At 50.0% G+C, this 26204-nt stretch overlaps 1 protein-coding gene across 6 annotated transcripts in view; it reads right to left on the reverse strand.

The window, feature by feature from the left end:
• The window catches only part of KCNIP1 (potassium voltage-gated channel interacting protein 1), a 343533-nt gene that overhangs the window by 79207 nt on the left and 238122 nt on the right, over positions 1-26204 (reverse strand). Inside the window, exon 1 of one of the 6 annotated variants that reach the window (XM_019839086.3) lies at positions 22064-22217. The exons of the other annotated variants lie outside the window; for them this stretch is intronic. The gene's annotated coding sequence lies outside the window, so the exon portion shown is untranslated. Of the gene's footprint in view, positions 1-22063; positions 22218-26204 lie in introns of those variants that run through there. 6 annotated transcript variants of the gene reach the window in all.

Consider the following 26204-nt stretch of genomic DNA (forward strand, 5'->3'; position numbering starts at 1 on the left):
TTCATTGTGGCAACTAGCAGTTGTGAAAATGTACCTCTCTGTGTCATAGTCTACACTTTTCTGACTACTAATGACGTTTAGCAACTTTGCATAAATTGTGGGCCTTTGAATAATTTCTCTTCCTTGAAATTCCTTTTTACATCTTTTGCCCATTTTTTATGTTGGGATGTTTGTCTTCTCAACGTAGTTCATAGGCCATGTTTATAGGAAACTAGTCTTCTGTTGATTTTATGTGTGGGGAATATTTTCTCCCCTGCCATGGTTTGTCCTTTACCCTCTTTTGAAAAGTGTCTTGGTGCACAGGGCTTTTAATTTTAATGAGGTCAATGTACTCATCTTTTCCTTTTTGGTTGATACTTTTCGTATCTCATTGAAGAAATTCTTCTCTAATCCGAGGCCATAAATGTATTTTCCTATATTGTCTTCTGAAAGTATTATCATTTCTCTTTTCACATTTAGGTATTTAATCCCCCTGGAATTGACTTTTACGTGGGGTGGGAAGGAGGAGTTCGATTTCATTTTTTTCCATCATAGATGACCACTAGTCCCAGCACAGTCAAGTCCATCACCCTCTCCACTGCTCAGCAGGCCACCCCTGCCACACGCAAGCATCTCCACTTGTGTGAGTCTTCTGAGCTCTCCACCGGTCGACTTGCTTACTCTTGCACAGCCCCACCGTCCTCACTGCTCCTGCTTTATCCTGAGTCTTAGGAGTAGGTTCAATCGGTCCTCCCATCTTGTTCCTCTCCTTCAAAAGTGTCCACATTCTTGGTCATTTGCATTTCCATAAACATTTAAGGAGCAGCTCTTAAAGTTCCCCAAATGTTGCAATTTGATCAGAAATGAATCACATTCGTAGTTCATTTTGGGACAAATGGACATCTTTACCATGCTGGGTTTTCCAATCCAGGACCACGGCATACTATCTCCATCTATATAGGTTTTCTTTAATGCCTTCAATCAAGGTTTGGAAATTCCTCCACAAATGTCTTGCACCACTTTGGTGAGATTATTCCTACATATTTTATATGTTTAATATTATTTTAAGTGGTACAGCAAAACCTTGGATTGCTAGTAACTTGTTCTGCCAGTGTTCCACAAGACGAGCAAACATTTCTAATAAATTTTAACTTGATAAATGAGCGACATCTTGCAATATGAATAGTAGATGATGCTGAATGTCACATGATCACAACAGAGCCAATGGTTCTTGAAATTCACTTTGATATAAAAGTGCTTTGAAGTACAAGCATGTTCCCAGAATGAATTATGCTCACAAACCAAGGTTTTACTGTATATTAAAAATTGTTTTCTAGGGGCGCCTGGGTGGCACAGTCGGTTAAGCGTCCGACTTCAGCCAGGTCACGATCTCGCGTTCCGGGAGTTCGAGCCCCGCGTCGGGCTCTAGGCTGATGGCTCGGAGCCTGGAGCCTGTTTCCGATTCTGTGTCTCCCTCTCTCTCTGCCCCTCCCCCGTTCGTGCTCTGTCTCTCTCTGTCCCAAAAATAAATAAACGTTGAAAAAAAATTAAAAAAAAATTGTTTTCTATCTTTTTATTTCTGGTGTTTGTTTTTTCATTGATTTTTATCCAGAAACCTACTGAATATTGAAATTCTATTAACATATCTTAGATTATTTGAATTTAGGCAAACATATCTTCCATAACCAAGTTTTTTTTTTGAATGCTAACCCATTATATTTATTTTTTTCACTTTCCTGTGCTAGCTTGGATTTCTAAAACCATGCTTTAAAGGGAGTGATGTCAATGTCCCCAAACCTGAAGGGAATACTTTCAATAATTCTTCCCTAAGTGTGATGTTTGCTGTAGGCTTGTTGTAGATATCCTTTATCAGGCTAAAGAATTTCTTTCTATTCCTGGTTTGCTATGTTTAAAAATATAATAGATGGATGGCAGATTTTATCAAATGCTTTCACTTCATCTGTTGATGAGAATATGATTTTTGTCCTTTGTTAATGTAAATATCTTGAAGTGAATTTCTAATATTAAACCAACCCTGCATTTCTGAGACTCAACTTTTTTATGTTGCTGGATTCAGTTTGCTAGTATTTTGTTGAAGATTTCAAAAAATTCTGTATCTCTACATGAGTGATATGAGCTTTTAACTTTCCTCTCTCTGTCAGGATTTGATGTTAGGGTTATATTAGGTTCATAATGAGTTGGAGAGTGTTCCTTCTTAAAAGTTTCCTTGAATATTCATTACAGTCTACTGGTAAAGGTGTCTGGACCTGAAGTTTTTTGTTGAGAAAAGGTGTGTTTCAACTGATAATATCTTTAAATTTTCAGTTTCTTTTTAAAAAAAATTTTTTTTAACGTTCATTTATTTTTGAGACAGAGAGAGACAGAGCATGAATGAATGGGGGAGGGTCAGAGAGAGGGAGACACAGAATCCGAAGCAGGCTCCAGGCTCTGAGCTGTCAGCACAGAGCCTGATGCGGGGCTTGAACCCACGAACTGCTAGATCAAGACCTGAGCCGAAGTTGAAGACTTAATGGACTGAGCCACCCAGGCACCCCTGGCAAGTGTTTATTTTTATAAAAAATTTTGTATTTTCTACTGGTTTTCTAATTTATTTCAAGGAGGTTGTTTAGAATATCCTCTTAAATCTTTGAAGGTCTTCAACATCTGCAGATAATACTTCTTTCTCATTCCTGATATTTATTTATGTCTTCTCTGTTTTTCTTGATAAATCTTGACAAACAAGTTTATTATTTACAAAAATTAATTTCTGCTCTTATCTTTATTAGTTCCTTTTATCTACTTTCTTTAGATTTATTCTGTTCTTTTTCCAATATGTCAGGTTGCATACTTCATTCATTAATTTTCAGCCTTCATTTCTTGTACAAGCATTTAAGTCTTCCAGGCCAAGCTGCACCGGGCTTGCAGACTGTCCTGAGGCCTAAGAGGTGCCCTGCCTCATCTCTGGGCCCCTGATTCACCACGCTCACTGCAGCAGAGGCTTCGAATGAACTGCTGGTAACCTGACCAGGGTGGCAATGGAGGCCTAAGAGTCAGCTGGACCTCGGATTCTAGCTGGCACCCTCACTGAGGGACCCAAGTCTTTCGAGGCCCCTCCACTCTCAGTCACCTTGAATTCTTCTCCACCTCTCTTGTTCCCAACTGCTATTGGGACACCCATCATTTCCCCCTGGGCATTTACTCTGGGACCTGCTTGGGTGCTGGGGATGTGGACACAAATCAGAAACGGGTTTTGGGGAGACAGGCAGGCAATCATGCTCAATCATCACTCAGCTCAGTCCCTCCTCCCCATATCCCTGAACTGACCCAATAGTCTTGACTCTGCCTCTGGCCCCTCTGTTCTGCTGCTCTCACCTAGAGAAGTCAAACTGATGCTCACAGATGTCAACACATTCAATCCCTGTTCAAAAGTCTACTGTGGTTTGATGGCTGACCACCACAGGCACTTGTCTGGCCACTCCATGACGGCAAGGACCTTGTCCCTTGTGGACACCATTAAATCAGAGTCTGGCTTTGGGTAGGTATGTGGTAAATATTTGTAGAAAGAATGGGAGAAAGGTGCCATTTAAGGTCCTTCATAATCTGGCCTCACTTTACTCTTCTTAAGACTTTTTACCTGCCCTGCACCCAGACTTCTCCATGGGGACAGAGAGACAACAACTCTGCTCTGGGTTAGCCCTGCCAGGCAGAGGTCAGCGCCGATGAGAAGGGTAATGCTCAGAGAAGTTCAGCAATCCATCCAGTGGGGCTGGTGAGTAAAAGCCTGAACACGCATAACTCTCTTGTAGGCATCACCTCGCTTTATCCCCAGAACAACTCTGAGAGGGGCCACTAATGTCCCATTCCAGATGAAGGCATTAGGTCCAGGTGGCTGAAGGCCTGGCTCACAGCCTCCCAGCTGGCTGGGATCTGAGCCCAAAATCGGACTGTAATTCCTCTGCCTCCTACCTGACCACCTTTTCCTACTACAGGGTGGGAGGTGAAGAAGCCACAAAAGCCACACAAGCCACACAAGCCACACACGGGAGATAGTTAAATAGGCAGGGCCCCTGTCCTAGAAAGAACGGGATCTCAGGGAAAACTCACCGTGGCCGTGAATAGTGTGTTTTGTTCTTAATCAGGGGAAAGCGAGTCCCACTTCCTGGGCATCAGTTACACATCAGACCCCAGGGATATAGTGATGGCACACCATCACTATAGTCATCACTAAAGTCCCGACTTTAGGAGTCTCTGAGTCCAGGGGAGTGAAGGTGTCAGACCAGACAACTCCCCCCCAAGCAGCAGAGCCACTGGGACCCAGCACATGGCAGAGCAGTGAGGAAATGCCAAGTCAGAAGACTTGGGATTGGAACTTCCTATAGCCGTTGTAACAAATGACCACCATCTTGACAGCTTAAAAAAACAAAAATTATTCTCTTATGGTTCTGGAGCCAGAAGTCTGAAATCAGTTTTCCTGGGTTGAAGTCCTGGCTCCCTGGAGGTCTGGGGAGAACTGGTTTCCTTGCCGCTTCTAGCTGCTAGCTTCCTTGGCTGTGACCCCGTCCTGGCCCCGTGCCAACCTCTGCTCCCGTGGTCATGTCTCCCTCTCTCTCTAACTTCCTTCTGCCTCCCTCTTCCAAGGACACTTGTGACTGGACCCACCCAGCTAACCCAACACCCTCTCCCCATCTCAAGATCCTGAACTTAATGACACCGGCAAGGTCCCTTTTGTCGTATCAGGGAACATCCACAGCTTTCATTCTGGGCATCATTATTCAGCCCACCAAGCTTAGATCATTCGCTTTTTAGCTGGTTGGTCCTGGGTAGGTCACTTGGTCTCTCAGAGACTCAGTTTCCCCCCATATCAGTGCGGATGATAATTCCAACTGCAAGGAGGTTGTGGGTTTATAGTTTAAGTGGAATGATGTGAGCAAGTCACATTGCATTTCATGGGGTGCTGATTTTAATCGCTGCGCTAGAATGCCCTTTGCTCAGATCTGCCTGCAGCCCGTGGCCCTGCCCTGGCTAGGTTTGATGCAGACACAGGAAAACAAGTTCTAAAACAAAATAGGGGAGGGGGGACTTGAAGTACGTTCCCTTTGGAATTTCCCCTCATCCAACCTTTACACCTGGCCGTGGGGCAGGGGAGCACTGTGGGGCCCGACGCTTCACTTCGATGGCCATACGTGGAAAGCAGGATTGGAGGCCCCTGTCCCATGTTTATTCAGTGTGTGAGGACACTCTAATGACAGGGTGCACACTGGGAGAGGGGCAAGTGGAGCATTCCAGCTGCTTCCAGAAGCTTTGAAGGTCTGTGACTCCAGAGATGAGTGTCAAGTTCCTGGCACTGTGTGCACACAGTCGGTGCTCAATACATGCAGGCTCCCTCTCCTTTGTCTTTTAGGTGCCCCACAGTTCTTGAGGGCCCCTCTGGGGCTCTTAACGCCCTTTCTCTTTGGTCTAGAAAGCCATGAGGGGTGGCAAAGGCATTAGCTAGGGTTCTCCTGAAGCACTGCTGCCTCCTGACCGGTGGTCCGGGGCAGTGGCTGAGCTGCCCGGTGCTCGGTTCCAACCTGCTTCCGCAGGAGAGAGGCTTCAGACACCCCCAGGCCACGGCAATAAATGCTGGCAGCTAACCTGGGAGTCTTGCCCCTTTACCCTTTTCAGGGGTATTTGCAGTCTCCGGGGTGGGGGAAGGGGTGAAGACTCTGCCAGAGGGAGGACAGTCCGGGAGGGACTCTTCAGGCACAGGGGAAGGTGGAGACATCTGGGGCACTGGGGGCTGTGGAACTCAGTGGCATGCCCTAAGGACCTGGGAGTTGCCTCTTATATGGGCGCCCTTGCCTGATATGATGGGCACAAATAATCATTCATCCCCACTTTCCAGATAGGAGAGGTTCGGGCAGGTTGGAGTGGGGCGGGGGTGGCAGATGTGGCTTGGAGGAGGAGGGTCTGTGCATCGGGTGGGGACTGGGACCTGCAAGAGGTGACACTTGGGTGCCTTCTCTCTGCCTCTCACAGTGTTTTGTCCCCCGGCCTCCATTAAGAGCTTTTCGTCTTAGTCCTAACAATCACCAGACCCACGGATCACCTTACAATTATTTTAAAAGAGACCTTTAAAGTGTTTAAAAATGAACTACCCTTATGCTCACAGGGCTTTTGTGGGCATCAGACCAGAGAATGTATGAGAGCCCTGAGGCATCGCCTCCCCCCCCACCACCCCCGGCCTCTGGTAGGAGATGTTGGGCACTTCAGTTACCTCCTCCCTCCCTCTCTGCAGGACCCTGGGCTTCTGAGCCCTTTCTCCAAAGGCCTCATTTATGCCAGAAGGATTCTGTGCTGGGGAGAATGGAATGGTTGTTGAGCAACAACATTTCATCAATTTGATTTTGGGAAAACAAAGCCAATTGGAAGGCTAAAACATCCCCAAGAAATGATGTTGCTTTGGGGGCCCAAGTCCAGGCTGCAGCCCAGGGGAGCAGGACTCCCCCATCCCAGTCACAGGAGGATCCAGGGTCTGGGATGAGGGGGTACGGGCATGGGGTATGTCCTGGGGAGAGACCCATGGATGTCCCCGATCTCAGGGACATTTCACTTGTCAGAGAGGGCAGCCTCGTGCCAAACCCTGCATTTCCTGCCTCAGACTCACTTTCTTAAAGCTGGGGGTATGAAGGCAGTTCTCTGTCCCTTCATCCCATATTCCCATGGATACAGGGTCCAGGAGCAGCCGCCCCAAAGCACCTCAGGAAAAATCATTTGCAAGCCCTTTAGCGCCTATTCTTAAAGCACCCTGGGGACAGTAATTTGTATATCCCTGCCATGTCCCATTCCCTTAAACTCCAGAGGAAAACAATTTGCATAGCACTTGGGGGAAAATGTCCCGAAAGTCTTTCCAGGTGAGAGAAGGTCCTGTCCAGATGACCCTGTCCACAATAGGGTCCTGAAACCACAGAGAAGGTAAAGAGGGTCAGGAGGAAGAGTAGCTCCCAGCTCCTGGGGCTACACACACAGACACATGCTCCCTGTGCTGCCCTCACAGGTGCCTCCATGAGCCATTGATGTTTAGGTGCCATAAATCAATTGTTGCTTCAGAAACCTGGCCTCATGGAGACCTTACAATCCAACCTTCTCACACACACACAGGTTACTGGAGTATAGAACTCTTTCCCACGGGCTAGAACCTTGATGTGAGGTGATGGGTGAGAGACAGTGATGGGAAGAGACATAGAACCGGGGGTGGGTGACATGTCTCGTGGGATGCCGTGAGTTTGGAAAAATGGCCGAGGCTGCATGCCACCAAGGACGAGGGTCTTCTGGAGCATCCACGCAGGACTGACGAGATCCCAGAGAGCTCCCTGCACCCCTCCGTTCCATGCCAGTAGATCTCAGCCGTTCGAAGCTGCCAGAGGAAGCTCTTCAGAGCCGATGTCTTAGGTCACAGGGAGACGCCCCCCTTGGAGCAAGCAGCCCAGTGCAAGCCGCATGCACAGACAACTGGGCCAGATCCTGGCCCGACGGTACCTGAAAGCCACCGTCACCTCTGTCACCCCCAATCAAGGCTAAGCAGTCAAGGCTGAGGGCCCTCAGTGGGACCCCGAAGTCTGGCATCCTCTTTTCCAGACCCAGAGACGTCTCCCTTGGGACAGGAGAGGTCTGCACACTGAAGGCTACCCCAGCTGAGAACTGAGATGCAATGAATCAATCATGTCTTACTGTGGCCGCTTTTGCTCCCAAACTGCCAACTGTGTCATCACAACGCCCTCCCGGCCGCTCGAGCCTGACTTACCTGTAAGAAAGAACACAGATGGGGATGACAGACACCTTCCCTGGGGACCGGCACGGCCTCCAGGACTGGGCAACTGCAGCCCCTTGCACCAAAGGAGAGTTGGCTCTGAAAGGGCCACCCTAGCAGGGCAGAGCCATTGGGGTAACCCGCACTCTTCTCTTGATCTCTTGACCTTGACCAAGTCAACAGCTTGAGAGAAATGTGACCACACATAGAGGTGGGGGCTGGAAAGAGGCTCTTCCCCAGAATCCAGCGTGATGGGGAGGCTGTGATGAACACGAATGCACTTCTGGAGGCAATCAGGGATTTGCCTTCTGGGCTGAGAGGTGAGTAATGCCTCTGGGTGTATCTTTTCCTTGGGGAAATGAACAATAGGGCCAAGAGATACTCTTTTTATTTCACGACCAGAGTGTTTGTGGTTCACTGAATGCTTTACCCTCTTCACAACTGCAAGCCAAAAGGAATCTGCTACTGTGGGGTGGAGTTCAGATTCTCCTTTAAAGATGACACTCCCCCGGCCTGTTTCCTGTGTGTCCAAAGGAAGCAAAGAGTCCATTCTGTTCATCCCATGTCAAGCTACCTTTTTATTGTGTTTTCCTTGTAGGATATTCCCAAGCTCCATAGTTCTCCAGACCATGAGGTGTGTTGGGGTCTCAGGCAATGGCAAGATAGGGCTGAGAGTTATAAATACCAAGTCTTCTCCTCAAATATATATAAACATGACTAACACACATGAGGAAATTTTAGTAAACATGGTTTATCCCCTCAGGTGATGCTCCATTTCTGATTGAGTTGATATCCTTGGTGTGTATGTGGAGTAAAGAACACTCTTTTATTGTCAAAAGCTTGAAGTGCTAAACACTTTCACTATCAACTTTCCCTTAACAAGATTAATTTTAACCCAGCTTTGAATACTGACCTCAAGTTTGGGAGCACCACCATCCAGGGGCACATAGCACAAACAATAAGGTAAATGTTCACCCGAAATTCAAGACGGCAGCTCTGGACTCAAGTTCACCTAGATTTAATTGACTTTTTCACAGCCTGCTAATGGTTTTCTAGCACCAGGTTGGGTTAGACAGGTTTCTGCCCTGCATGCTTCCTCATGGTGTTGATATGCTGATGCAGATCATGACCCTCTAGAGCCCACCACTTTCTGGCCAGTGGGTCACTGTCTTTGTCTCAGGAGATGGGAACAATATCTAATCTGGCCTCACATCAGCCACTCACAAGTCACCCTTTGAACCTCCCTGGTCCTCATTTCCACAGTGAATTCATCACCAAGTTCTGTTGGTTCTACTCTCTAAAGCTCTCCGGAATCCACTGCCACCATATTAGACCAGGCCACCACCATCTATGGAACCAATGGCGAGCGCTCAAGCAGCCATCTTGGAGCACGAAGGAGCATCCATAGACTGGTCTTGGCAGAACAGGTAGATAGAAGGAGCCTGAATTCCTCAGGATTCCTTGAAGCTGCCATATCAGCCCTGTACCAACCATCTCTTGCCATCTTTTATGTGTGAGAGAAATAAGCCTCTTCATGGTCTAACACAATGCTATTTTAGAGTTTGATCACACGCAGATGAACCCCATCCAACTGAATCACTGAGGCAGAGAGACGGGAATCTGACCTGTGAACATATGTACACCAGGTGGAACCGGCATGACTCTCAAATTAGAAAGGCTTGGGGGTGGGGAGAGAGGAAGAGAGGAAGGTTCCACAGGTGACAGCAGACCAAGGCACACGTGAAGGAAGTTATCACTGCAATCACAGGCGGTTGTGCAGTTACACGAGCGTGGGCACTATGTGCCCACCTGTGTTAAACTCAGCCACGCCTCACAGCGCACAATCCTGAGTCTGGCTCCGTTACGATTTCCATTTTACAGAATATAAAAGTGAGTTTAGGGTGGCGGAGTAATAAAGGCCACACAGTTAGTGTTGGAGGCAGGATTCAAGCCCGGGAAGTCTGGCTCCAGGGCCTAGCCCCCAACCACCGACTTCCAGAGGTGTGTTTGCTTTCCTGAACTATCCAACCGATAGGTGTTTTGTATGGGATATTTTTGTGTTGTTGAACTACAAACTGAACTGTCCGTCTGGAAGGAAACTATAAGGTACTTTAGAGGGCTTTCAGTTTATTATTATTATTATTATTAATCAGTAGTGGTAGGAGCAGCTGGAGAGGATTTGGTCAAGCAAAATCTCATGTGGCACCTCGTGAAGAAATAAAAGGTAGCCTGCTGCAGGTGAAGCAGGGTGTTTGGCCCTACAGAAACCTTGCTTACCCTCCAATTCTGTCTCTCTTCCTCCCCCAACGCGGATACACCAGGGCTCTCCTCCCTGCAGCCTGGCTCTGGGCCTTCCCCAGGCTGCTGCTGCCCTCTGCTGGGCACATCTGGAATTGGCGGGCCTCTAGCTCCAGACGCAGGTGAGAGGGTCCTCCTGAGGTTTCCTCTGGGGCCACTGCTCCCGCTGCCCTGTCACTGTTGTGTGGGGGATGGCCACACGACCTGTCAGGAGCTGAAGGAAGAGACTGCTTTATATGTACCTGGCCGCCCGCAGGAACTACCCACAGGGCTGCTCTGGGCGCCCGAACCAGGATGCAAGGGAAGAGGACTCAGTTGGCCTGGAGTGAGTTAGGGGTCAGGAGGAGTAGAGGAGGAAGGTCTGCTGGAGGAGCTGGGGCAACCTCCCTATGGCCTTTAAGTGACAGGCCTGCCTCCAGAATACAATTGTCACTTTCATTTTCAGGAAGGGCCAGAGTGGTGAGATGGTATGCATTCCACAGCTGCCGAGATCTTAGGCTAAGGGCTTTGTCTGCATTCCAGTCTCAGACACTAGGTGTGCAACCTCAGCAAGGTACTGCCTCTCCTCCGGGCCCTCTGTTCCCATTGGGAACCGGGGGTGCTGCAGGCCACGGAGAGGCGATGGGACAGGTACCCGTGAGCTGGTGCAGGAGAGTGCGAGCACAAGCCTGGCGTGGGGGAAAGAGCAAAGCCGTGGAGCAAATGCGATTTCTGTCCAAAACACACTTAGCAGATGGCCACAGGGCAGACAGCTGTGAACGAGGCTACGGGCAAGGGCCAGGGTAACAGGTGGTGCTGTCCTGTGAAATGCCAGCTCTACACCTGGGAGCATCTGGGCCCTCCTGCTGCCACCTCAATTCTGGCCTACAGTCTACATCTTGGAGATCTCTGAGCACTTCCTCCACTGCCAGGAGCCACTCTCCTTCATCCTTTGGACACCTCTCCCTTCCCGCTTTGAGCTGAACGGAGAGGGTAGAGAACAGACAAATCTTTCTTCTGGGGTCCCTGCACCACTGTATTCGACATTCATTTATTCAGCAAATATGTGCTGAACACCTTTTCTGGGCCCACCACCGTTCCAATCAGCGGTGAACAAAACAGACAATCAACCTTCCCTCATTTAAGGGAGAGAGGAAATCAATATGTAAACAAGTAAGATATATATTATGATAAATGAAAATACCAGGGAGAAATACAGAACCAGGGCAGGGGAGGGGGTGTTGTTATCTGAAATAGGGGATCAGGGAAGTCTCCCTAAAGGGACCTTTAGGGAAAGAGCGCTCCAGGCAGAGGGTACGGCATGAACAAAGGCCCTGAGATAGAAATGTGGGTGCCATGTTTATGGAACAGCAAGGCTGCTCCTTGTGGCTGGAGCAGAGTGGGTGGTGGGTGGGGGGAGGGGGTAGAGGAGCTGGGGTGGGTGGGGGAGGGAGGTTAGGATCTCGTAGAGCCTTTACTTTGGGTGGGTTGGAAAGCACTGGAGGGGTTCTGAGCAGAAAAGACGTATGGTCTGACATTTTGTAGACTATCCCTTTGTCTACTGGCTGCAAAATGGACTGTATACAACAGTAAGGGGCAATGGCAGCAGTGGGGAGGCCAGTGATGAGGCTCCTGCAAGAATCCAGACCAGAGAGGTGGGGGTGGTAGTTTCCCAACGAGAAGCCCTGCCAGACATTTAGGGTCTGAGAAGAGGAGAATAGGGGTAGGAGAGGGAGGGCTGGGCCAGTGGTTCCTGGCTAGTAGGTCTCTGAGGGTGCTGGGGAGTATCTGGAAAGGACAGATGAATCCATATTCTCACTAAGTACACATATGCAGAATAAGCCTGAGATACATGTATATACCCTTATTCTAATATACGTAGATGTTGTTGTCATAAAAAGAAAGCTAATTTTTAAATGTTGCTGATTTACCGTATGCTTTGAAGGTATTCATGTTTTCATTCAGTGGGTCCTACCCATTATTCTGTTGTTGGTACGCATGGATTGGAGGTGCTGGGGCACTGGGGTGTGAGGGCACCGCTCCCCTCGCCCCTTCCCCGCAGACACAGAAGTGGACTCTGGATTCAGACAGAGTTTGTATGCCTGGCTCTGCCACTCACAAGTTGTGACCTCGGGCAGGTCATTGCACTTCACGTCTCTAAACCTCCGTTTATCCATTTGTGAAGTGAGACTTATGGGACCTACCTCATAGGGTGGCCAGTACTCTGGGTAAGGCACTCGGTATGCAGAAATCATTTATAGGGGGTGCTCACTTTCTGCCTTGCCTCATGCCCCTAAAAGCTGGAGGCTGTTCTTGCTTGAACCCTGGCTTTTACTGTGCGATCGTGGGGGACCTGTCCACCTTGTTGGCACGCCATTTCCTCCCCTATTAAACAGAGATAAACCCAGGATGGAAAATGCATGTTCAGATTGCTGGGATCAGGGAGTGTGACCGTGTCACATGGTTGAGCCACTGATGAGGTCTCTGCGTGCAGAAGGTGCTCAGTTGATATTCTCCTTCGGGATGAATGAAAGCCACTGGTGCAGAGGGGCAGGCCCGGGAGAGTTCCTCGGGCTCCAAGGCCTCGGGCCTCTCCACTCAGTCCCCCTGTGGTCACAGCTTGGGCCTGCGAGCAGCTGGCCTGTTTGCCTGCGGCCCCCAATGTCCCTGTGCATCCGTGCAGTCTCCCCAGGGAGACGGGCAGGCCCTCAGGGCTCGGGTCTCCTCACACCCCTCTCTGGATGCTCACTGCCCAGTGAGCTCAGCTGGAAGCCAGCTCTGTGCCCTGCCTGAGAGTCCACACTTGGTCTCCACCGTGCCTGAGTTCCAGACCCTCATTTCCAGCTGCTTTGTTCACATTTCCCCTTCGTGTCTAACGGAACCCTCAGACTTAATAAAACAGGACTCCTGAGATTTTCCCTCCAACGTGCCAGCACTATGTCTTCCCGTGGCATTCAAGGCTGACTCCTCCCCGCTTCTTAGACATTACTCCTGGGACTTCCTCGATATTTGTCTACTGCACCCCCACCCAGTCCATCAGTGTACCCTGCTGAGTCCTTTAAATACACACCCAGACACTGGCTACTTCTCACCACCTCCACCTCCACCCCTGACCGCCCACGGCCCAGGTACCGGCACCCTCCGCTCGGCAACTGCAGTGGCCTCTCGTAACTGGTCTCTGGGCCTCCCTCAGTCTGTTCTCACTGCAGCTCAGTGATCCATCTATAAGTTGAAGTCAGATCATTTTATAAATTCTGTAAATTAATGCCCAGATGTCTTCTTAACCCCCCCCCCCCCAGAAGCTCCTGATTTCCCCCCTCAGAACTGAAAAAAAGATCCTTGCAAAGAAACTTGCTTGGCTGGAGACAAAATTCTGAACGAGAGAGAAACTGGGCTTGCCCTGTGGAGCTTACAGTGGGGGAAATCAGACAGCAAGGGCGTAAACAGCCACATGCACAGATGGTTTCAGACTGCGATGGTTCTTTCTTTCTTTCTTTCTTTTTTTTAAAAAATTTTTTTAACATTTATTTATTTTTTGAGAGAGAAAAAGAGCATAAGCAGGGGAGGGGAAGAGAGAGAGGGGGACAGAAGATCTAAAGCAGGCTCTACGCTGACAGCAGAGAGCCTGATGCGGGACTTGAACTCACGAACCATGAGATCGTGACCTGAGCTAAAGCTGGACACTTAACCAACTGAGCCACTGAGGCACCCCCAGACTGTGATGGTTCTATGAAGACCCTGCTGACTTGGGTGGGAGACTACCTTGTCCAGGGGTTCCGTGAGGCCTCTGAAGAGGTAATATGTAAGATGTCAAAGAGCTGGAAGGGACTCCTGAGACATCTATTTTCAGTCTTCCTGCCCCATTTATATATGGAGGAAAAAGAAGCCCAGAGAAGTAAAGTGACTTGCTCATGGCCACACAGCACAGTACTTACAGGACTGGACTTCCAAGCAGGCCTCCTGACAGCCTGGTCCCTGACTTATGATTGCTGGACTAAAGCTACAATTCCTAACAGTGATGTCTGGGAAGGCTATGAGATATTAAGCTCCTCTTAAAACATATATATATATATATATATAAAGGGCACCTGGGTGGCTCAGTCGGTTAAGCGTCCAACTTCGGCTCAGGTCATGATCTCACAGTTCATGAGTTCAAGCCCCACATCGGGCTCTGACAGCCCCGAGCCTGGAACCTGCTTCGGATTCTGTGTCTCCCTCTTTCTCTGCCCCTCCCCTGCTTGCACTCTGTCTCTCTCTGTCTCTCAACAATAAATAAACATTAAAAAAAACAAAAACAAAAAAACCCCCAACATATATATAGATATTATATTTTAGTGTTAATTTATATATAGTTTATCTGTTATTATATTTATTCATATTTATTTTTAACATCTCTATATTATTTAAATAATATATATTATTTAATACAAATATATTTAACATAGCTCTATATTGTTTAAATAATATATGTTATATATTATGTAATACATATATATTTATATTGATTATATAAGATATATAAAATAAAAGGAGATCTATAATATGTAATGTAGGTTATATATAATATATAATTATAACATATGACATAACTGTACTATATAGTTGTAATGTATAATTATAATGTATTATGTAGAGAATATATGTAATATATAACATAATATATATCCTTTATTTTTCAATACAAAAGAATCACAAAATCAAAATAAGTTATACTAACTATGAGGCCATATGACTCAATGCATCCGCACGCTTGATCTTAGCCAAAGGCCGAGAAGCGATGACTAACTCAATGCATCTGAATTAGTGATGCTGCACACCATCGATCACCCCTCCTTTCTGAAGCCCTTTCTCCTTGGCCCCCAGAGCATCACATCTGCCTGGTTTTCCTCGCATTTCCCTGGTGTTTCCATCCCAGTCTCCAAAGCTGATCCTTCCTCCTCTCCCAGTCTCTTACCCCTGCAGGGCCAGGGCTCCGGACTCAACCCTTTTTTCTTCTCCCTTGACACACACATCCCTTGGCGACATCTTCCAGTATCATGGTGTTTATGCACTAAAGACTCCAAAATTCTATCTCCTGCTAAGGTAAGGTCTCTTTCAGGAACATCAGAGTCACGTACCTAGTCACCTACTTCAGTGCTACTCGGAGTGGTCTGCAGTCTGGCAGCATTGGGCACCACTTGGGAACTTGTTAGAAATGCAGCATCTTGAGCCCTGGCTCAGACCTAGTGAACCAGCACCTCGGGTAGGGGAAGGCCAGGAGAGTGTCCAGCATCTGGCTAACAAACTCTCTAGAAGACCTGCCATTGTGAAGCTTGGGAAGCACTTCACTCCCTGACCTTTCCACTTGGATGTCTAATAGGCGTCTCACACGTATCATGTCCAAACCTGAGCTCCTGAAATTTCCTCCCAGTGAGCTCCTCTACCAGCATTCTCCTCTGCCCTTTGCTCAGGCCAAAACCCTGTAGTCACCTTGGACTTCTGTTTCCGTCTCATGCCCACATTCAGTCTGTCAGCAAGCCCAGCGGCTCTGTATTCAAAACACGTCCAGAGTCCCAGCCCTGTCCCCACCTTCACTGTTACTCCCTGGCTGGACCCACCATCACCTGTCAGTGCTCCTGCTTCTGCCTGGGACCGGACAACCCGGCACAGCAGCCAGAAGGACTCTGTTGCAATGCAGTCAGATCTCGTCTCTCTTGTGGTTCAAACCCTGTGCTGGCTCCCTTTCTCATGCCGAGTAAAAGCCATAGCCCTTACGAAGACACTGTAGGTGACACACTTTTGTCCTCTTGTTATGTCCCTGGCTGCATTGCTCTGCTCTCCTCCCGGTTCCCCTCTGACCCTGGCACACTCCTGGCCCTGCAATGGCTGTTCATTCTGTCTGAAGAGCTCCCCTCCCAGACACCTGCACATTAGGTCCTGGCATCCTTCAGGTGGTACCCAAAGTCATTGTCAGTCAGACTCCCCCGATCACGACCTAGCTGAAATTTGAATTTGTTTCTTACTTAATTTTTTTATTTTGCTCTTTATTTTATGCAACGCTAGCTGCCCTACCTATTTTTCTTATCCTGTTTGTTGCCTACATATTCAGTAGGGCATACACTTCCCTGGGCATCGCGCTCAGGGTACCCGCCTCCATCAATTATGCCTGGTTCCCGGTACCACTCAGCACAGACTCCCACTTAGCCTTGTATTGCTCACTTTGAACACCAGGTGGAGCCCCACACTGCTCCAAGCTTCCGACTTCCTCTGCTCCCCTCTTGTAGGAGTCAGAGAAGCTGAGAAATCTGCCCAGGGAAGGCTGGTGGCCTGATCCCTCCCATTTCCCCCCACCTCCCAGCGACCTCCTCTTGAAAGAAGGATATGCTTTTTCTGACCTCACAGTGAGGATGGCTCCTCCTTGAGGTGGGAATTCACAACTCATCCCCATGGAGGCGGTAGAGGAATGGCCTCTTCCAGGTTCAGTCTAAGCTCAAGTCCTCCCACCCCATCCCATAGCAGCCCACACCAAGGAACACTGAGGAGGGCCTGCTGGGTGCTAGCTGCTGTGCTCAGTGCTTTTTCCCAGCTGTCCTACGAATCCTTGCCGTAGCTCTGTTCCCATTTATAGACTTTTTGGATGTGGAAACTAAAGTTTAGAGAGGCCAGGTTGTTTGCCTGAGGTTACGCAGCTGGTAAGTGCCGTCCTGGGAGTCCAGCCTGGGCCCATTTGACTCGAAAGGTTCTTCTGCTGTGTCAAATGTGTTCCCCCTCTCCCCCCAATTCACTGAGCAGAGAATGGCCTGGGGAAGAGGCAAATCCGGTCCATCCTTGGGTTATCACAGTTCAGAAATCATTTCACATTTCAAGAGAAATGACACTTGTTTGTGTGGCCACCTCCTTCCATTTACTCATTGCTCACATCCCTGATGATAAGGATGTGCCAGCTGAGCCCAGAGAGCCTACGGGCCCTGGCCAGAGGTGAGGCAGAAGAACTGTGTTCTTTCTCCTGACCTCCCTGCCTCTGGGGCCTGCCCGGGAATGGGGGGGGTGGGTAGAGGGTTGAGAGGCAGAGCTCTCTGCAACCTACACCAAGGGAGGTCAGGTGCAGAGAGCGATGGGTAGTTTCTCTGCAAAGCATTCTCCAAAGCCTTGCAAGGAAACACTAGGGTGTGGGCTGAAGCCTAGGAGGGGCTTCCTGTGTCAGAAAGAGATACAGGATTGGAGGACAGAATCCTAAGTACAGCAGAATTAATGATTCGGCCATCCAGGTGGCTTTGGTTGGACAGGGCCTGATTTCGGGGTTTTTCTAGTGTTTTCTGAGTCTCTTCCATGCACTGTCACTCTGGGGTATTTTCTTCCTGTAATCACTTTAAGCCTCCCTAGATGCAGGTGAGTCTGGGCTGGGAAATGGGCAGAAGGACAGAAGAAAAGGGACGAAGGGCCTCTGCTGCAGGGGAGGGCTCAGAACTGAGTGTGAAGGAGAGGCACACCCTGGAATTCGAGGTCGCGGGTGTGACCAGCTGGCCCACTGCTGCCACCGAGGTGGCTGCCATCATGGAGCTGTGTGCATAGGCGCTGTGCAACACCGCCCTCTCCCTCGTTGGGACTTGAGCTATGGGCCGGCGGGCCTGACCCTGGCCCCCAACTGGTCAGTGGTGGCGCTGGGATACCTCCTGGTTCTGTGGCCTTGCTGGCTAACCGCAGGAGGTTAGAGCCTTTTCTTCTGCTCTTCATGAATCAGGAAAAATAAATAAATCAGGAGTCTGGGGACTGGAGGCTCCGTGCTAGGGTACACAGATCTCCTTCTGTGCAAGGAGATAATTCTGTGTTGTTGTTTTTTAAAAAATTCCATCTGGGAAAGTTCCTCTTTGGGTCTCCAGCTGCTTTTGAAAAGCCTTTGATATGGAGAATGGCAGAGACTAATCAAGGAGGCTCAGACTTGCCCTTGATTCCTGAAGCCCATGCCTGGGTCCTGGGGCCATGCTTGTAGACAGCAGCAACATGCTCCGTGTTTCCTGAGCACCTACTATGTACCAGGCACAGTGCTCATGCTCTCACAATCTTTGCCTTCATCCTCACAGCTGCCCTGGGAGGTAGGAATCATTATGCCCCTTTCCTAGAGGAGGCAACTATGTGTCCAGTGAGCTACAGACAGGAGGTGCCCTCTCCTGTACAAGGCAGTTCCACAGCCATCATCTCCCAGACCGCCCCCGTTCAAAGAAGAGGGAACAGAAGCTGTGTGGCTTTCCTTTCTCAGGTTCCAGTTTCATTCATTTTGCAAATATGTTTGGGTGTGCATTTGGTGCCTCCAGTGGGTGTGACTGTGCTGGGGATACGGTGGGGCGGCGTGGGGGTGGGGGAATGGGGGGAATGGAGGTGGCAGCCCTGAATGCTGGAACAGTCCTGCAGGGGGAGGGCCAGCCAAGGCCTGAAGAGGGGTTGAGTCAGACACAGTTGGGCAATGGCGAGGAGGCCAGGGTGGCTGGAGTGACAGAGGGAGAGTGCGGTGGGACCCACATATCCCAACTACTATCTCTGGGCTGTAGTGGCTTTGCAGCTCTGCAGGGCCTCCCCTTGGCTGCCTGAGACCTCTCATCACTCCCCCTGCAGGGAGATGGGTCTCCGACTGAGGTGGTGGGGGGGGGGGGTTGGCTGTCTAGCCCTCCTCTAAGGGTAGGTAGGACACGTTCCCAGAGAGCAGCTCCTTAGCCTATCAAGAGTTTCCGACTCACCCATCTGATCTACCTCTTTTCTTCTGGCCCTGACCTAGGATCCCAGCCAGGAGGTCCCTGCATGGACAAGTGCTCCCCCCGACCCCGTGACTCCCCGGGTCAGACTCCCCAGGCCTGCCTGCACCCTGTCACTCTGAGCTCCCAGACCTGTGCAGGGTCAGGAATGAGTGTCTGTTTCCCAGGCAAGGAGTTTAAGCAGCTAGGCTAGCATGAGATCGATGCATATGTCAGGGGTGAAGGAGGGAACAGATGTTTTCTGAACAGCAAATCCATAGATGCGGGAGGTGGGAGGGGAGGGAAGGAGGGATGAAATGATTTTGCATTCTGGAGTCGGCCCCGGGGCATGATGGATGGAAGTGTTCCTTGAGACTGGGTGTGAGGGGGAGCCTGTGGAAGCACTGGGTGGGCTCCAATCCAGAGCTGTTCCCAGCGCCAGGCTGCAGGCCCGGAGGGAGGGGAGGGGTGGTCAAGGGCAGATTTTCTCCCCGCTGGGGGCTGGGGGCCAAACCTGCACTGCACGCCAAACATGAATCCTGCAAATTAACCTTGAACTCCCCTGTAAGAGAAACTCCGTTCCCAGAAATGTATACACTGCAGCAACGTGTGTGTGTGTGTGTGTGTGTGTGTGTGTAAATATGCATGTAATGATGGGCGTCTTAGTGGGACAACCAGGCCTGGAGTGAGAGTATTAAATCATGGCTTTAGTTCTCAGATCCTGGGCGTGGAATATACCCCATGTTGCTTTTTATGACACTTATGAGGAAATAAGTGCCTCCTTCTTTACTACATATTTTATTATTTTCCCCAAACAGTATTCCTAGCAGTTTCCTAATAGGGTCTGGGGGCGGGGGAGGGATTATAACCGAGGAGAAAAAAAAAAAACACCAAAACCTTTGGAGTCAGAATGGCTGCAGTTGAAATTCTTGCTCTAATGCCTGTTCTTATGCAATTTTGAGAATCTCCACATCTCTGAGCCTCAGTTGCCCCACTTGTAAGAATGGGGATATTTTGTGAAGGTGCTGTTATGCAGATGGAATGCCATGGCTTATATAAGGGGAGTCAACCTCACAGTGGCCCTCCAGGATGGTTTGTCTGACCTTTCAGTGATGAAGGCAGCAGTGTGTGTGTTTGAGAGGAGGGTGAGGGGGGTGGCTGGCCAGAGGGTGTGACTAACAGGCTGCCTGGGAAGTCACTGGGCCCAATACTTCCTCCAGTGGGGCAAATGCCACCACAGAGACCCTCTGGGCTGCATTTTCATTTCCTAACGCCATCTCTGTGGTAGAGGGTGGTCTCAAAGGCAGAAAATCCCCACACGCTTCTCTGCAAGTGGGGAGAGGAAGGAAGGGTGGGCCAGGCCAGAACCCTCAACACCTGTGAGATTAGATCAGGTGTGGCATCTGGGATGGAGACTTTTTAATGAAAAGCTCTTACATTTACTGGAGAGAGAGAGGCCGTCTGGCATTCCCATGCTGCTGAGACTTCTCCTCAGCTCTGGAGTCAAGGGGGAGCCTCCAAGTCCTTCTCTCCAGCCCCATCCCTCAAAGCATGAACAACTCTCCAACCTGGGCCTCTGTGCTTAGTGGAGCTGAGAGGGCAGGGGGCAGGCAGGGAGCTTCCCCCTTGGGCAAGCCTCAGACTTCTTGTGTGTCACCCAGGGGGTGCTAAACACCACAGGCTGATTCAAAACAGACCCCCTAAGTCTTCAAGTCAAACCAAGGTACTGTAGGCTTTGGCGGATGGCTGCTTGAGGCCCTTGAGCTTGCCCACGGTGTCACCCAGGCCCTTGGGCAGTGGCAGGGGGACCTGGAGCTTTGTCGCCTTTCTGGGATTTGCAGTGACCTCAGCCCCTTCCCAGCACAGCTTGTCGTCGTGTGAAGCAATGCCAACTTTTCGGGCATAGGCGGTGGCAGTCTGGAACATTCTCACCCTAAACTGGTGCGGGTCAGACAATCTGATGCTCATTCTGATGGAGGAATGCAGGAGATTTGCTACTGGCAGAAGAAATCTGCTTATAGGGGCTCAAGAACCAAGGGACCTCCCAGTTCAGGAGGAATGTGACCTTGTGGGCTGCCCCATGAGGGTTCCATCCCAGGTGGGGCAAGTGATCTCAGCCTGGGCCTCAGGCTGCTGAAGACGAAGGGGGATTAATGATCCAGAAGGCCAGAGAACCAGGCCTGCAGATACACATATTCTCTCTTCATTATAAAATAATTGTTTCTTATGTTGTTCAGGGCCATTAACAGCTCTGTCACAGTAGCATTCTTTGAGAGCCGCTGAACAAATGGTGAGTGAGCTATGGGAAAATGCTGGAGAATCATTCCCATTCCTGTCTTCCCTGTGAAATCCACATGTATACACACACACAAACCAAAGTCAGGGCACAGCCGGGGCCACAGTCCACAACAGCTCCCTGGGAGGACACAGGCCGCAGCTCCTGCTACGGCCACCAGTTACCTTCTTCCTGGTTAAGTCACCTGCGGCTCTGTCTCTGGTTCCCAAGTTCCCTGGGCCATGAACATGGGCTCACGTGCTAGCTGCAAGGGAGTCTGGGAAAGTGAGTATCTGGCCTTCCAGGCTTCTCAGTTGGGAAGCCGACCCTGTCTCCCACTGAACACAAAGACGGAAGAATTTCTCAAACCAAGGAAGTGTTTTCAAGGCTAAAGTAGCCATCGTAATCCCAACCCTCAAAAGCTAAATGTCACTACATGCATCTTGTGTAACAACCCCCCTGCAATGTGCCACCCAGGCTTCTTGGGCCGCAGCCCTGGTGAGTCCAGCTTCTGACCCCGGTCTGGGCAGCAGGAGGGCAGGGAGGCCCAGGGGAACATTCCTTGGGCCCACAGAGTCAGGGACGGCAGCAGCAACCCCTTCCCAGGCTTTCCCTTCCCTGTGTGAGTGTCCTGCCCCCGTCCTACCACAGTTAACTGGACGTGGGGCTGATAGAGCCTCCCTCCCAGCAGCGTCCACTCCTCCTTGGTGGGTTTCCAGGCTCATAGGCTGGGGAAGTGACACCTCCTCAGGGTGGTGTGAGAGCAAGTGGCATTCCCGAACCCCAGTTTCCCTATTTCCTGAGTACAGGTGCTCAGACCTAGCTGACAGGTTATTCTAAAGATTAAAGGAAGTAAAGACTTTAATATGCTGAGCATAGCACCAGCACTCACACAGTCCATTCTCCACAACAGCTTCAAGTGGCCACACCTCCCCTCAGTTTCAAACTTTCCAGGGACACCCAAACTCCTTCCCATGCACTGCAAGACCCTGCAGGCCTAGGCCAGCCTCCACTCTGACCTTACCCCATGCCACTTACCCCAGCACGCACTACACTTGGGGCCTCTTGTTCTGTTCCATCCAGAGAGGCGGTTCCCATGGTGGGGAGGGGTGGGGGGACTTTGCCTCACCCTCCAAGGTCTGTCTGCATGGTCTGGATGCTTGCAGCCTGGCTGTGGCTCCGGGGCTCCAGGCGGCCTCCTAGCAGTGCGGCCCAGTTCCCCTCCCACCTCGGCTCCTGCGCAGTAGGTATTTCGAATGCTTTGCCCTCCCTGAAATCACTGTGACAGAAGGCGGAACGAGACCTCCTGCTGTCCAGGATTCTGGCGAAAGCTTAAAATCCGGGACAATGGCTGGGAAGCAGCTCTGTATACATAAATAGAACTGAGCTTGTTGGATGCACGTTAGACTTGCTGAGAGAAAGTGGGATGGGTTTTGTGACCATCTCCCTCCCAGATATACAAGCAAAGGCCAGGCATTCCCAAGCGGATAGAAGGAGCTTTGCAGTGGTAGAGAGTGCTTTGGACTTTCTCCTTCCCCTCCAGGCAGGGGTGCTCCCCAGGCCACAGCTCAGTAGTGGGCAGCGAGGAGAGCCCCTCCCAGAGATGAGAGTGTTCATGTGAAGGGGAGCCCTGAGTTGGACATACAGGCCTGAAGCGTGGTGACAGAGCCCGTGAGAGAGCTTCCGGTGTCCCTGGGGACTGGGGTGTCTGCGGACATAGAGCCTGGAGGCTGAACCCCCGCTGGAGAATTCAGGAGGCTGGGACACATGGAAGCAGCCTAAAGAGAGAGGCCAGCTGGGCGGGCTGCATGCCTGCCATCTGGTAAGGCAAGGTTAGGAGCTCCCTGTGGCCAGGGGCACTCTGAGGAAGGTAGGCAGGCTGGAAGGGTCTGTGTGAGACACCCTCCCCACCCTGCCCAGGCAGCTGCTGCCAGGCGAGAGGGGCCAAGCAGGGGCGAGGGGGGCCAGAAGTGGGGGGGCATGGGGAGCTGACAGGGGCATCTATCCACAAAAGCCCGGCAAAGAGCCCTCCACCCAGGAGCCCAATGCTTGCAGCGCACCGGGTCACAGAGTGTCGCAGACAGCCCGTGTTGGCCCAGAGAAAGTCGCCAACAGCCCCAGCCAAGTCCGAAGACCTTTCCTGGTCTCTCTTTGCCAGGCGTCCTCCTGCCAGGGCCACAAGCAGGAAGGCAAGGAAGCAGAGGGAATTGTGGAAGCTCCTTTCCAGGTCTGAGTCTGTGGCCCTATCTTGCTCCTCCCAGCTTCCTGCCATTGGTTTCCTGTGTATCCAGGAGATGGACACCTGTCCTACAGCAGAGTCCCTCAGCTAGGGACGGAAGCACAAGGTCCCAGGAAGCAGGGTGTACAGGCTGTTGGCCAAGAGGATTCCTGGGTCCATGAGGAGAATCCCTGTACTGCTCTCAGTTTCAGACCACTTAAGAAAGAGCAGAAACCATTCCCTGGAAAGCCAATTAATGTGGGTGAATCTGCATATCTAAATAGGTTTATGAAAATTGCGACAAGCTCCCTGTAGACTCGGGGGTGGGTTCAGGCATGGTGAGTACGTGAAGGTTTTTTATTAGTTAGGATGCTTCTTGTTTTATTTCTCCCCAAATTTAACTTTATCTGGTTTAAGTAATAGAGGGCATTCACTAGCTCCTGGATCTAAGGTGTCCAAATACAGATTTCAGGTATGGTTCGATCAGCCCTCAGCATCATTTTCTGTAATGCTTGCTTCATCCTCATGTTAGTTCTATTAGGGACTCATGGCGAGTCCCTCCAAGGTAGTAAAAAGGCTGTAATAGCCCCAGCCCTCATTTTTGCACTAAACTCCTTCCAGAGAATGCTTCTGTCTTCCTAATCAACAAACTAGATTTCTGAGCTCAAATCTTATTGAAACAGTTAGGTCTTGGACCTTCCCTACACCAGTGGTTAAGGCCAAGGGAACCAATGGGATTAAACTGCCGGGTGCACACCCATCGGAGCCCCCTTCCAGAGCTGGAGGTGGGGTGATGTCATCCCAGCTGGGACAGTACAAGGCAAGGGCGGATGGATGTTGAGAAGACACCCCAATGTCCACCATAAAGTGCTCCTGGGGGAAAGAACATGGAACGATGTTCTTTGGGCATGTGCTACGAACCAAGCCCTATGTTCGTTTTTACAACACACTGCACGGTATGTGTTTTTATTTCCGTTTTTGAAATGAGTAAACTGAGACTCAGAGGTTTGTAGTTCGTAACACTCTTGAGGTTAGCAAGGGGTAGGCTCTGGGTCAGGGCCTTGGGTCACTTGCCCCGGCTCCTGCCATCTGCTGAGGGGGTTCCGGCTCTGTTGCTTCCCTACCTCCATCTCCTTCTTTAGACCTTTCACCCTTCCTCCCATCTGGAGGTCTGTGATGGGGGATGCCGGCACGGTTAGGTCTGAAGATCCCTAGCTCAGAATCCAGTGTTAACTGTGGCAGGAACTTGCAGAATCCTCTAGTTTTCCCTAGCACCATGAACTATCATTCCCGTTACAGGCTGTTAGGTAAAGGCACAGAGAGGGCAAGAGGTTTTATTAAGGTCACACAGCAACTAATTAAGGGGCAAGAACAGCAAAAGCCAGAAGGCCTGAGTTCTGATCATGACTTCTCTCAACTGCTTTCGGTTGTCTCTGGTGTTTGGGGCTGACACAGCACAGGAACCTAGTGTTTCTGTCCTGGATGCTGATGGACACTGCCAGTACCTTCAGTCCAGCTTCACACATGGGAATCACTTTGTCCAAGTCCGTGTCACCCTGGGTCTGACTGTGAGCTTCTCAGGGCCTGCCAAGAACTCTGATCCAACAGACCTCCCGGTGTGCCTCCTGCCCAGTCTCCCAGCAAGGCTCTGTTTGGGTCCATTAGGCCCTGACCCCTCAATGACTGCCCTGCAAGAGGCAGGGCTCACTCTTCCTGGGTTACAGATGAGTAAGCCAAGGCTCAGAGAGTTCAATCACTTGCCCTGAGTCATGAGGCAGGCTACAAACTTGGATCACACACTGGGGCCTGACTCTGCCAACTTTGGCTGAGGCACTGGGGAAGGGTTTAACGAGGAGGTGGCATTACATCTGTTGGGAAGGGAGAGGAGAACGTTAACCAGTCAAAGGGTCCTCTTCTCATTGGTACGGCGCTTTTCAGATTAGATCTCTTGCCCAGAGAGTCACTCACTCATTCAATCATCCATCCCTTCAGTAACTATTTATTGAGTGTCTACTATGTACCAGGCACCATTCAGGTTCTAAGGCTACAGTGATGGACAAGACAGGGTCTCTGTCCTTAAGAAGTTTCTGGTTAGGTGATGTTTCCACAACAGTGTGAGGCAGCCCAGATGTCAAATTGTCATCCCCATTTGACAGCCTAGGAAATTGAGGCTTAGTCAAATGATGTGACTGGTCTAAGGTCACACACATAAATGGAGTACCATTACTAGGATTTGAATTTCAGTTCTCCAGTCCCTTCAGTTACACTGCCCTGACCACCAATGAGATGGCAAAGGAGAAAATGTCAGTTTTCTTTTTCTTCTTCCCTCCCTCTCCTTCCTTTCCTTTCCTTTCCTTCCTTCCTTCCTTTTTTGGCATAAAAATATAGAGAAGATTGTGTATCTTTACTAGGCTCTATGTGGAGAGTTGCAGCCACAGGGGACACTCCCTAGGCCTGGGGACCCTCCCTGAAGGTTCCAGAACTTTGCAACCAAGGTCCTTGTAGGGAAACCGTTAACACACATGTAAGTCATTGCAGCCAACCCAGGGTTTTTAATCAGGCAGCATTTAAACTGTCCCATTTTGTCTGTGATTGCGCCGGATGTTTACATCATTTGTAATGAGACAAATTGGGACAAATTGCCAAGGACACTTATGTAAATGAAACCAACAGAAATGTTCCCATCTCCAGTGGTCCGTTGGAGGCCTTCTTTCACTCTCTCTTTCCTTTCTCCCCAGGGATGTTTAGGGGGAAAAACTGGTGCTTTATATTCTGAAAACCTTCTCCCTGGGCAAACAGAACATTCCCTATAGGACAACTGCTTCACATCTCTGGTTGTAATTCTCTCCTTCGTCTTATTTACTTTCTCCTCCACCTCAAAGGAAAAGTAAGCGCACAATAAATGCGATTGCTTTAACTTGCTCGTCTTTGTCTTTCCTGCACAGAGGGTGGGTAAGACCT

Source organism: Felis catus, chromosome A1, assembly GCF_018350175.1.
Source record: "Felis catus isolate Fca126 chromosome A1, F.catus_Fca126_mat1.0, whole genome shotgun sequence".
Classification (NCBI taxonomy): domain Eukaryota; kingdom Metazoa; phylum Chordata; class Mammalia; order Carnivora; family Felidae; genus Felis; species Felis catus.